The 13273-nt window shown below is 45.4% G+C and overlaps 1 protein-coding gene across 1 annotated transcript in view; it reads right to left on the reverse strand.

The window, feature by feature from the left end:
* The window catches only part of DCBLD1 (discoidin, CUB and LCCL domain containing 1), a 369800-nt gene that overhangs the window by 268909 nt on the left and 87618 nt on the right, over window positions 1–13273 (reverse strand). The gene's annotated exons all lie outside the window — the stretch shown is intronic.

Below are 13273 nucleotides of genomic sequence, written 5' to 3' on the forward strand. Positions count from 1 at the left end.
ATGCTGATGAAGGATGGGTACACTCAAATCCCTGAGAATGAAATAATGGAAATACAGGCAGCAACACCCATGGCAGAGAAAGAACTGTGGGTGAAAAGGGGGTGCACAATGTCCCCCACAGACGCGTTATGGCGACAAAACACCACAGTAAAGTAGTCATGCCCCTGCCCTTATTGAAAACCGCACTGGCCCAACTACACCATCCCGCACACACAGGGAAAGAAGTGATTGCAGCTCGAATTAAGGAAGGGTGGTTCTGTCCCGAATTAAATTCACACGTTGCAAATTTCATTAGTAATTGTCTTACTTGCCAACAGTTTACAGCCGGTCACACGCTGCAAGTGATCAAAGGTGTTATACCCCGGCCGGAAGGACCCTTCCTACACCTCCACATTGACATGATAAACGTATGTCAGGAGTGCAGATACATGATTGTGGTAGTATGCCCATTCTCAAGGTGGATCAAAGCCGGTCCATGCTCCCATGCAGATGCCTTTAGAGCAGCAAAGTTCCTAGTGAGGGAGGTCTTCCCGGGGTGGGGGTGTGTGCGAGGTATTGCGGTCAGACAATGGCCCACACTTCGCCAACGAAATGTTTCAGCAGATAATTGCGCTCCTTGGCATCAAGCACAAGTTTCCATGTGCGTACCACCCACAGGCGAATGGCGTGTGTGAACGCCTCAACAGCCTCCTAAAAGAAGAAATAGCAAAGATCCAGCAGTCAACCAAAAAGAGCTGGCTCTACTGTCTCCTATTAGCAGTATTTGAATTAAGAAACAGGCCAGGGTCGGATCACCACCTCACACCCCACGAGGTGGTGACCGGGCGCCAGATGCGCCTTCCACTGACACCACAGTCAAGGGCCAAAACTGACTGTCACTCTACAAACTGTTTTTGGTGATGAAATGTTCGAATATATAAATTCCTTGATTACTAGTGTCACCTTCATCTCTGAACAGCTCGAGAAGACGCGGGGCGGGTCGAAGACCACCCAACAAGAAGATACTACACTTGAAGGACAGGAACAAGCAGCACTATGGACAGTAAGGGAAGGAGATCATGTTCTCCTTTGTAACTTCACAGAAAGTGGAATAGCCCGAGATTCACCAGGCCTCACCAAGTTGAGAAGGTAACTTGCTAGAGCAGTAAAGTTGAGGGATGAACAGGTTTGGACTCATCTGCATGACATCAAGCCCTACAAAAGATCAGACCCGCCCTTGCGTCGATGACGGGGCCAACGCAGCAGCAACAACAACAACAAAAGACAATGGTGACACAGCCCCTGTCCCCCCCCCGCCCCCCAATCCCCAGACACCCATAAGGACTCAAAAGGACAATTGCCCACAGCCCACCCCATGGTCACAAGATCCCAGAGCAAACAATGCCCTGCCCAGCCAACTACTCCCGTGCCACTACCCAAATAAAGGACATTATATAGCAAACTGTCGTATTACACCACACTTGTAAAACATGTGCATTTTCTCTTTCTCTTTGTTGTCTCGCACATGCAGGTACTGCATGCAACTGTTTATGTATAAAGATAAGTGAAGTAACTAACATTGCGTTTTGCCTAGGGGTAAATGCTGCCCACAGAAGACACACCCGAAGCACTGTCACACCAATTTGTATATGTTATAAAAAGACCAAAATATTTAAAGAAGAGAAAGAAACGTGTATTTCGAGCCATGTATTTCAACACGTTCCTTCTAGCCATAGAGCAATCATTCCCACATCTCCACAAACATTTACCAGCCCTAAGAGATAGGTCATTAAGATACGGGTGGGAGCAGCTTTTCGCTTGGGCATTAAACAACTACTTGATAGGGAGGGCTTGAATAAAACAAAACTAACAAAATGAACGCTTTTTTTTTTTGTTGAAATTTTCAGGCGAGCACCTATATCGGCAATAATAGGCTGCAGGACCGCAGCAAAGGTAAGAGGAAAATGCCAGTGATATTAGTTATTGTATTAAAGATTATAGGCTTGTTGTTTATCACTGGTCTACTTGCTGCCACTGTCTGGCAGACACTATGCTTATCATGTATTGGCTGCACCCCCTACTAATGAACCCCCTACCACAGCTGCAACAGGTACGGTGTCGGGTGGTATGAGTAGAACAAGAATAGGGAGGGGGAGGATTAAACGTAGCACATATATTGATAATAATGGGGTTGACATCTCTTACAGATTCTGCACACATCTCAAACATGTGGCATCAGCACATGTCCAAAATTGGTAAGGGGACAACTAAGGACAACTGCTACGTGTGCTCGCTGATCCCATACGCCATGAGCGCCTCTAGAATATGTGTGGCTACTGAAGTACCAGCAACATCAGTGGAATGTCTGATATACCTGGCCCTGTTCCAAACAAAAGGACGTTTTCAAGGGAGATTGGCAATAATAAAGTGGCAAACGAGAGACACATACCCGTATGAAAATAACTTCATCAAGACACTCCATATGTACAATAACTACTGGCAATTTACAGAATGACTCCAGTACGTGACGGATGGCCCAGACAAAGGAGAGACGAAGGAAGTAATGTTGAATTACCTACCACGTGAATGGCATGCAAGTGAAGTTGCTGGAGTAATGGGGTGCTGGGAAAGACCATTGCTGTTAATATATGTGAAAGTATACACGGAGTAAGGATGGACAGAAGGGGTTTTGGGGAGAGCGAAATTATAACACTGACAAAACCGAATATAGCGAAAATAGACTAAGAAAACAACAAGTGTTTCAACAGATGGATTTAGACAGCCAGACTGGTGACTTGGTTAGAGAAGGACGAAGACCCGGTATCAATACTTCCACTAACTGCACCGACACTATGCTATCAACACAACGGAGACTTACATGTCGGAAGGAACAGCAACTGCAAAAGGATAGTGACAATAACTAAAGAGAGCGCCGGTACAGCGGTTTTAATGGACCACTATTGGGCCTGCAGAGACAAGGCATACCACAGTTTGCTGCCATCATGGAAGGGACTATGCACAATGGTACACATAAACGTACCATTTCTGGTGGTACCACAGAAAGATGTGAACTTGGCGAACTTCCCTAAAATGGATGAAGGAAATAAAAGAAGGAATAGATCTGTGACGATTGAAGAAGGAAAAGAAAATGACAGCACAAATATATTGTCAAGAGTTAAAAGACAAGGAGAGCCAGTGACGGGAAACTATCTATGGGGAAGATCAGAAACAGCTCTCAGTGACATCCCACCAGGACACAGACTGTTTAGCAGAGCGGCAATATTCTTCTCATCAATAATACATCCAGGACTGCAGGCGTATGCAAATGCAAAATGGCTCCAAATAACAAGATGGGAGCTAATGATGAAAATAAGTTTCACAGTAAACCGATTTAATACAATAAAAGGGGAATTGAGAGCAGTACGAATGGTAGCACGACAGAAGAGGTATGTGCTGGACCTTCTTACTGCAATGGAAGGAGGAGTTTGTGCAAAAATTGGAAAATCATGCTGCACATTTATACCTGCTAATGACGCAGACAACGACACCCTCACAGAGGCAGTATCACAACTTGCCAAGATGCACGCCAAGATGGAAGAAAAAGCGAAGGGAGTGAAAAAAGATGGCAGCTGGTTTTCCTACTTGTGGTCATGGATGCCATCACGGTTGTCATACTGCCTTAAAATAATAGCTGGGTGCATTATATTGGGTATGGCTGCCCTTTTAGGATTAAGGTTGTGGAGAGCTTGAACAGCACGGACGCCTGATGAAATTATGGAAATGATAGGCATGCATGCCATAATGCCAGCAGAAGACAGACTCACAGATATAATAAAAGAAAGGGAGAGATTGCTCAAGCAAATATTAGAAAATGACTCGCACCCGCCGTCTGTGAAGGTAGAAAACCCAAGGAACCCGAAGAGCTATGTTGGGAAGTGGGTCTACTGCAAACCCGGTGGTGGATGTGTGTATATGTACTGGTCATTTGAAGATCATGTGAACCAGTATGGACACTTAGGAGGGATAACAAAGGTTTGGAGACCACACGGAGACAAGAGAGCGGATAATTTTGTGGTCGACCATCCAGACCCATGCCTAGAGGATCACGGCCCAAGCATCTCCCGCGAGAGGAGTTTAACCCGCTCACTTCCTTACCAGATGACAAGGTACCATGTGTTCGTGGCCCACATGCACGAGGAGCATGCCCACTACCATGCCCTGGCCAAGCCGACGCCTGCGACATGGACCAGATCGACTAAAACAACAGCCACAAAGCATCAACATCGTTAGAGATGCCATGACGACAGTCAACAGACGAACACACATGCCACCATGCACAACTGGTCACTCACACACCAACCCACACGAAGAGCATACTCCGTGCTATGACGTAGCGGACTGACACTCGCCGACATGCATCATTGTTATTTTTCACATAGGCCTCCTACAGCACCGCAGAAAAGCAAGATGCCTGAAGAGCTTGTGTATACGCTTGCAGATGCTTCATGCTACTGAACCCCCATAGATATATATATATATATATCTACTACTACTAGTCACACTGTCATCCTGCAGCACCTATGTTAGTAATTATACATCGCCTCCCAGGAAAACTAGGCCCAAGTAGGCCGCAAGCAAGAGTCCACAGGCCGGAGCCTCTAAGATGAAAACCTTCGAGACGAAAAGCAATGCGCTGACCATGCAGAACGAGTCCCAGCGAGAGCCCACCGCTAAGGCCACAAAGTTGCAACCCACACGCCGAGCTCCCAGTACCAAAGTTACACCTGCCGCAGCCAGCACCCCTCTGGGCCGAACAAGCAAAATTAAATGCTCATAATTATGCTCCAGCTACGATCTCTACACACGTGACCGAGCCGAACTGACAAGATGCCAAGCTTACGAGACAAAGTTGCCGGGGTCCCACGTCTGGGACCCAGGTTGCAACAACGAAGCGACAAGTTGGACACCTACACCGATGGGAAAGGCGTGATCATCAGCCACTAGCAAGACCTGTCCCTTGTCCGCCACTAAAACATAGTTGCACAATGTTGCCAACACCAGGTACCTCATAGGCTGCGAACAGCAATGGTCCCAGGCTTGGGGGCTCACGAGGGTACCAATCAGAGTACGAGGGGCTCCTCACTGACACCATTTCGGGTAGCCAATCACCAAGGGTCACCATGTAACCACTATATTGTAGCAAGTGCTAGGGACAACCCAAGTGTGCCACCTGACCTGTCCTTATCCAATAACATTTCTCCATATATGTATCCATACTAACTCTACCACTCGGGGAGCCAACCCAAAGTGGCAATAGGTTTTGTGATGTTTTTTCCCCCAGGTGACGCGAGTAGCGCGTCATACTACAGTAAAAAGGGCCTGCGAGCCCCACTACGAATGAGAGCGTCTCCCCAGATGCAAACGGACGGAGAACAATCCCTGTCGCTACTCTAATAAACAGCATTAATTACTTTGCTCTTGTGTGTGCCTCATACTCCTTTTGTGACGCGGGAGGAGTTGGGGCCTCCCCAGCCCTGGAGGTCCATGGATGGCTCTGCCGGCCCCCTGGAGATCACCCCGACAGGGGCATATATTGTGTGGTGGATTTCTTGTTGCCAAGAATGTCCTCCACAAAATCCTTGTCAACCTGTGCCTCCTGTGTGTCTATTTTAAAATGTTGGGTGGCCTTGAGAAATAGCTTATATGGAGCAGATTGTCGACTGGTGAGTTGATGGTCTATGACTGGATGACAGATGTCCTCATTGTCATAATATTGATCCTGGAAATGCTGATCTCTCCGAGTTCCAGGGTCCTGAGATTCTGCGGGATCTATAATGGAGGTCTTGAGAGGGGTCATGGTACTGAGAGGTGGCAAGGGTCTGGGTGGAAGTGCTGTGCAGTGAAATGTCCAAACATGGGATTATTAGATGGTTCATCAGTGGCTACTCCCCTCTGTGTAGGGCCCTGAAGATTTTTAAGTTCCTCCGGGTGCTTGTCCATGAAGCTGACAAAGCGAGACATTTTTCTCATAATCCTATCGAAATGTGCTGGGGTCCATTCAGTTGATTTGGGAAAGTCTCAGGAGGTAGGGGTTTGTTGCAAGGGTGGCTGTTCCTTGTGATGCATAACCCTGGAAGGGCGTCTCCAGAGGGAGAAAGCCACTATCCTGGTTAGAGGGCTGGGATGGTAGAGGCAAAGATTTTACTGTGACTTTCAAAGTGTGACCGGGATGTGTTTTTTGATAAGTTTCCTCATTTCTGATGTGGAGGCAGTGCGCCGAAGCACCTTTCGGCGCATGAAGGGAGGGCTTTTTTAGGCGCAGTGTCTGAAACGGCTTTCAGCGCCTGTTTCGGAAGCCTGCCATGCAGCAAGCGCGATAGCTCCAGAGGACAGGGATGACTGGTAGGTCCTCTCCTTTGACACCGCATAGCTCTCAATGGTCGACCTTGCTGTGTGCGCTTGATGTGGCAGGAAGTATGTGTGCCTGAGCCACCAGGTGAGGTCTGTCACAGGGCTGCTCGCCTGCTTATTGGAGCAGAGTGCCCGCACATGGGATTCTATCGAACACTGATCGCCTTTGGCGTCACTAAGGACGTCGATGCTGGCCTCGCTGGATTCCCCCACCACGTTTATGGCAGCCTCAGCCTGCATGGCGTGGGCAGCCCAGCATTTAGTCTGATAGTCCTTTAGGATTTTTGGAGGGAAAAGTCTGCAGGACTTGCAGTGTTTCGCGGGGTGGTCCCTTGGCAGACAGCGATTGCACACCTTGCACAGGAGTATTTTCCACTGCTAATGGAAGGGCAGCGCAGCGACAAAAAGGGAAGATAAGTGGGTCAGAAGAGGCATTCTCTAAAAGGGTACCAAGTATATGATCTCCCCCCCACTCTTCCTACTGTGGAGGGCCAAGGCCCAGTGAGGCCTGTGTAGGCCACAGTCTTCGTTCGTCGAAACAGTGGAGTGTTGTCAACGATGGAGCCGTACGTCACAGGCCGCTGAAGCAGTTGGTAGTGCAGCGGGCGGTTGATGGAAGGATAGAAAAAAGTCTAAAATTAAACTGTTATCAAAAGGCGTTGGCCAGAAAGCTAGAAAGAACTCAACTAGCGACCGACCACGATGGTGGAAAAAAACAATCCGAGGGACACAGACGCGTGAAGAACCATGGGTAGAGTAGACGTCACATTAGGGATAGATATTACTGATACACCCAATCGACTTCCCTTTGAGTTTCTAAACAAATCATGTACAACTCCACGACTACCACTAGATGTCGGCCTATGCATGGCATGTGATCCAAGTAGCTCCACAAGCCTCCGATATAGATATATATGTATGTGCTATCACTGTAAATAGTTTGCAAATTCTGGCACTCGCACGGGATGGCTATAAAAAAAAAACACAGGGGCTCCATTTTGCAGACTAGTGTTAGTTTGCTTCGTTTGTGAGCCCTTTCAGCTCACAGGCTGAGGGTGGAATCCCTACAACCCATGAAACCCTTTACAGCCCACAAGTCAGACAATCTGACTACATTCGGGACAGCAACAAGGTCTTAATTAGACATAGGGAGTGCTAGAAGGAGGTACCAGGGCCTCTCAAGCTGTACAGGCAGGACACTGCCTGCAATTCACACACAGACCGACTTTGCATCCTACTGACTCTTAGGTTTCTGAAGTCCTTTGTATTTTTATTTATTGTGTTTTATACAGCGCCTTTGTCCAAAGCGCTTTACATAGGACAGTCAACGGTATCATAGGACAGTCAACGGTATAATGAATCGGAATGCAAACCAACGTTCATAAACAGTAACATTCAAACTGTTCATGAATAGTAACAAGCAGTTGTCTTCCGGAGGCCAAATTACAGAAACTTTGCACCGGTGCAAGTGCAAATTTGCATGGTATTAGTATTAGGGCAAAGCGTGCCCCATTTCTAAAAACACTGGGACATTAGAAATTGCACCATGGCAAGTACAGTTGGGCAATTTCTGCCCTCGTGCTTATACCATGCCAAACTGTACTTGTCATGGTGCAATTTCTAATATGTCTCACTGTTTTTATATATAGGGCAAACTTTGCCCTAGTGCAAAAATGCAGTATTTTTTGGGACTATGGATATTTTTACCCTGGTGCTCACATACCATGCCATAGTGCAAAAAATAAAAATAAAAAAGAATTCACTGCATTTTTGCATTAGTACGACATGGTATTAGCACTAGGTCAAAATGTGCCCCGGGGCAAAACAGCAGTGAAAATCTTTATCTTTTTTTGTACTAGGACAATGTTTGCCCTCGTACTTAGACCGAACCTGCACTTCTCATGGTGCAGTGGTTTGGAATAGTCCCAGTGCTTTCAGAAATAGGGAAAACTTTGCACTAGTTCTAACACCGTGCAAATTTGCACTTGCACTGGTGCAAAGATTCTGTAATATGGCCAGAGGTCTTTTATACTGCTCCGTAGCCACACAAGCACTCTGATACTTATAACTGAAAAACGTGTCAAACAATTACTGTGAATACAAAATTAGCCACACTCAAAAGTAAACCCGACGTAAAAAATGAGGCTCATCTGTCAACTGTAAAACTCAGAGGCAGGGCACCACGTTAAATAAAGGACAATTATAGCAGCTTTGCATATACATACATGTGGCATGATGCAGGCACGCATAGGAGACTGGCCGTTCTTAGCCGTCATTGTGTTCTCTAAAGAAATTAATGGCATCTACTTGAACATGTCCAACAGTACCATGAATAATGCCTGGAAAAGCATATGTGCACGTGATCAGGAGCACCAGGGAATTGGACTACAGGTTTGATTGTGCACCTAAAAAGAGACTGCTTAGACAAGAACTTCGGCAGGTACTGATCAAATTAAGGTTGGGAGGAACCTCATCACAAAAGCAAAATTAAGCAACAATATCAAACATTAGCTTATCGCCCATAAAGATATGCTAGGACAATTGGGTGGAACAAAAAGCTCTGCATTATAAAGACCATTCGAAATTCTGGACCTTTGTTTCTGAGAACCCACTGAAACAAAGCTACCGCCGTAATTTTATTTTGGGGACGGTTTCGATAGATTTTTTTAAAGACCTGTAAATATTTCGAAACTCTTGCCTAATCCCTTTGATAATCTTGAAATCATTCCTAGACCCACATCTGGAACATGGCGAGGCACTCTATATTGTCAAAGAAATTAAAAGGTTCTTGTGCACCTGGACCGGATGGTCTTTCCAATCAAGTGCTTAAAGCAGATCCTGAATTTTGCCTTGTATTTCATCCATAACATTCTCCTATACACATTCTACGTTTTGTTTGCAGAAAAAGAACGAATCCCATTTATGTTGCCTTGCTTGATTTTACAGCAGCATTTGGATCGCAAAAGATTGTGGTATGAACTTTTATAGTGGGGGATTCACAAAAGGCGGATTAAGATGGCTAATGCTTATTCATAATAGGGTCCAACAAAAAAAAAATGTACATTCTGAAGGTTCTCCTTTGACTTATCTCTACCTCCAACTAATTGAAACCATTGTACATATATGCCGCCGGTTTGTTCAATCTATATTTATCCAACTTCGGCATCACAAAACAAAAAATTAATAACTTCCTGTGTAAAGGGGTTCCTTCAGGTATTCTTGGATAGTTTACGCAGAGGACTTGGCCCTTAAGGAGAATACAAATTGGTTTCAGCTTAGTTTGGGGTTATTTGCTAGCTAATGGTTTCCAAATCCATTTTTTCCAATTCTTCCATTATGTCATTTTGAAAAAGAGATCACCAAATAAACCTTTCATATGGGATGTAAAGGGATCGTCACTTGCGGTTAAAAAAAAAAAAAAAAAAAACAAGGTCCTTATTCAGGCTTCAATATTAGTAACTGTGCTGAATTCAGGTTATTACAAGTTGACAAAGCATAACACAGCAGGTATTCTGCATCTCGCTAGTATTACTTTATATTTAAAAGGCTGTTCCTGAACTCATTTAGGGTATTGAAATCATACCTAGGTTATCCTTACAAAAACTAAAAACCCGGGAAGGTATCATTTGGAGACTCCAATCTGCCAAGGAGTTCACCATACACGCATGTTAAGACCTAACTGCGCCTCCTCTCACTTGTGAGGAGGCTAACATTGTATCTCAGAATCCTGCAGGTTGAGAATAATTCTTTGTTGGCTCGGTTTGCATCTTGCTGGCCGTGCCCACTTATTGTATTAAAGATTCTAAAGTCCGGATTGCCCAATTTGATCCCAACCATGAAGAAATACTAATTACCAATTCAAAATCATCTAGGACAGGAAGACAGGAAGACAGGAAGACAGGCTGGGGCTTCTCAGAGTATTGGCACTGTCATGCAATGAAGTTGGCTCCTTGTGACAGGAAACCACTACAGTGTAGGTCATTTAGGGCTCAATCCTTTAACTGCACACTTCAGAGACCCAGAGTCCCAATTTGTTTTAAATTGCTTGCACCCCTCGTTCTGTCGTTCTGCCCCCGCCATTTTTAATACTTCCCTAACATGATCTGATGCACCAGTAGTCGCTTTTTATTTTTAAACTTGTACCAGCTGTTTTGTCAAATTCTGAAAGGGTGCAGGGGAACGGTTGCATGTAAACCATTAACGTAATATATACATTTCATTTGACCTCATCGAGCTAAAGGCCCAGGGCGTAAAGACACCCACCCACACTGCCTAGGTCAAATTGCACGACTTCTCTATGCAACTGCTTTTTGTTTTATGATGCGCAAACCTAGCTGTGAAGCAGAGCAGTGTACAACAAGGAGATGGAAGGTACAAGAACTGCCTCGCCTTTGCCCGAGCCCTCATCCTCTCTAAACTAGACTACCGTTCACTTGTCACATACTACTACTGGGCACCGTGACCACTAACATGGCTAAAATGCAACTACTTAAAAAAAGTCCTCTGCGTGGCGCTTGGCCTTAATCGGAACAACCACATCTCCCATATCAGAAAAGAAGCCTACTGGCTCACTGTCAGAGCAAGTATCCTCTTTAAGGCACCAATTACTGCCCATAAATGTATTCTCAATGTTGCCCCCCCACCCCTCATCTACCTGAATAATAGCGTAACCCAACTTGTCTCCACACGCACCCTTAGATCCTGTACTAGTACTAATCTGTATGCCCCTCGTTATAAGAGTAAAAGGGCAGGCGGTTCGAGCTTTACAGTAGTTGCCCCCTCACTGTGGAATACACTTCCCACCTAGATTAGAAATGAGCAGTCCCACCAGGCTTCCAGAAACTGATTAAAACGTGGCTCTATAACAAATCTAAGAGTAACCTAGATTGCTGAACCTTGCAACTTACAGAACGTGAATGTATAGAATGTTACCTACCCTGAGACTGTCTTAATTTCCTTATTGCCGATACCTAGGATGCACCTGTAACCAGTATCCTGGCTGTACCTTATTAACTCTGCCACGCTCCCTTTCGCCTCCACTATGCATCTTAACCTGTACACAGTTAACCTTTCCTTCTGATTGTAACCAGCGATGATGCCAAGTAACCTACGCCGCAATACCCTTGGGTTTGGGCGTGTAACAGACGCAATAAATAAAATGGGCACAATTTTAAGGGCACACTTCAAAGGATATGGACAGAGGGGATACAAAGGGCTACAGGCGAGGGAGTAAGGGGTGCAGGTTAGAAAAGAAAAGGCAAACCAAGTATTAAGTCACTTGCTGGTGGATCCTCAGCTGCGCTCCTGCTTGAGCTAGATTCCTCCGAGCTTATACAATATGAACATCCAAATTGTAGTGCCGCGTCCCTTGGGTTTGCATCAGCAATTCCCTGCCCGGACTACTTCTGCTATTAGACGGTAAGCATGTGTGTTGCCTTTTAATTCAGCAGAACTAAATTAGGCCTTAAGCTGCTACTCTCACTTTAATGCCATTGTTCACTGCCATTCAACTCAATTTAATAGGGCTTTTCTCTCCAGTTTGCCGCACTTGCGATTCTCATCGTTTAGTTCGATTTGTAAAAGGTTTTATTTGGATATCGACAGGAGGGAATATCCACCACAAGGAGCACAATTACGTATTGGGGTCTACTACATAAATAAGTAGGTGCCCACTTGTAATGTTACAATGGTAAGTAGCAGCCTGGTCCAAGTGTTATGATTTTATCCAACCGAGCAGCTGAAAAGAACAAACCTAGGAGGGATTGAATCACCTTTACATGCCTTCCCATTAGGAGGAAAGATGCGCTCTCCCCTTGCCCCCAGATAAACCAAACCACAACAGTATTAGATCAGGGCAAGCGCCTATCTTAGGGATTTAAAACAAGGATGAACTAGCAGGTCAAGGGTCAGAACTCACCAACACCAGGGTGCATAGCATGGTCACTCACCAAAGGGACCTTAAAGTATTCTTCTTAATAGAAAATGAAGGGTTCGAAATGAAGAGGAGCTGGGGTGCCATTTAGCTCCTGCTTATAGCCTAGAAGAGCATGGCTAACTTGAAACTCACAGCTACCAGGAGCTATACGTTTAGTTCCCTAGGCCAACTGATGCCAAACAAACATGCCCGTTACATTTACTCTATACTAGCTCCTCATTCCCCAGTGGTAGCTCCTGCTCACTGGTTAATTGTTGGATACCCAGGAACTGCTTTTAACTCCTGCTTAGCCAAACTTAATGTTGATACCTGCAATGTCTTCCGAAAAAGACCCTCATATCTCACTGTAGCGAAATGTGCTCTCTGGGCACTAACAAACCTATGGACACTGCCCCCTAAAGTATTCTGTTAATTAGCAAATAGATTTGGAAATGCTTCAAACAAGGACTGTGCTTCATAACTTACTCACAGATGTGTGAAGTCACATTGGTTTTGGTTCAGGTACAGGGAAGGATAGTTCAGGGACAATGCTCGGTCTTAAGACTACACTGAGCTGCACTGGTTCATTACCCAATCTAAGAAAACCAATTACGTTTTTTTTAAAGTTATTTTTCAGTCCCAGAATAAAGTCGCAAACAAACAAAAAGTCAGACGCTCATGGAGGGTTGCAAGCAACAACAAAAACTTTACAAGCACTGCATAAAGTTGCATCATCGCATTGCAGAATACAATACAGTCTAGCACACTATAGTGGAGCATTGCAACCCCTTGTATATGGGATAAGACGGGGTGGGAGCTAATGACCCTGAGCATATCCCCCCCCCACCCCACGCCCCCTCTGGCATGATCTTGCTCTCTCCCAAGTAAACACATTGAGCAACAAGGATCATAAACTGAGGCCAGGTGTCTACCTGGGAACTCGTCATTTTTTAAGTGCCTGGCTAGATG

Source organism: Ambystoma mexicanum, chromosome 4p, assembly GCF_040938575.1.
Source record: "Ambystoma mexicanum isolate Mex_15411 chromosome 4p, UKY_AmexF1_1, whole genome shotgun sequence".
NCBI classification, from domain to species: Eukaryota; Metazoa; Chordata; class Amphibia; order Caudata; family Ambystomatidae; genus Ambystoma; species Ambystoma mexicanum.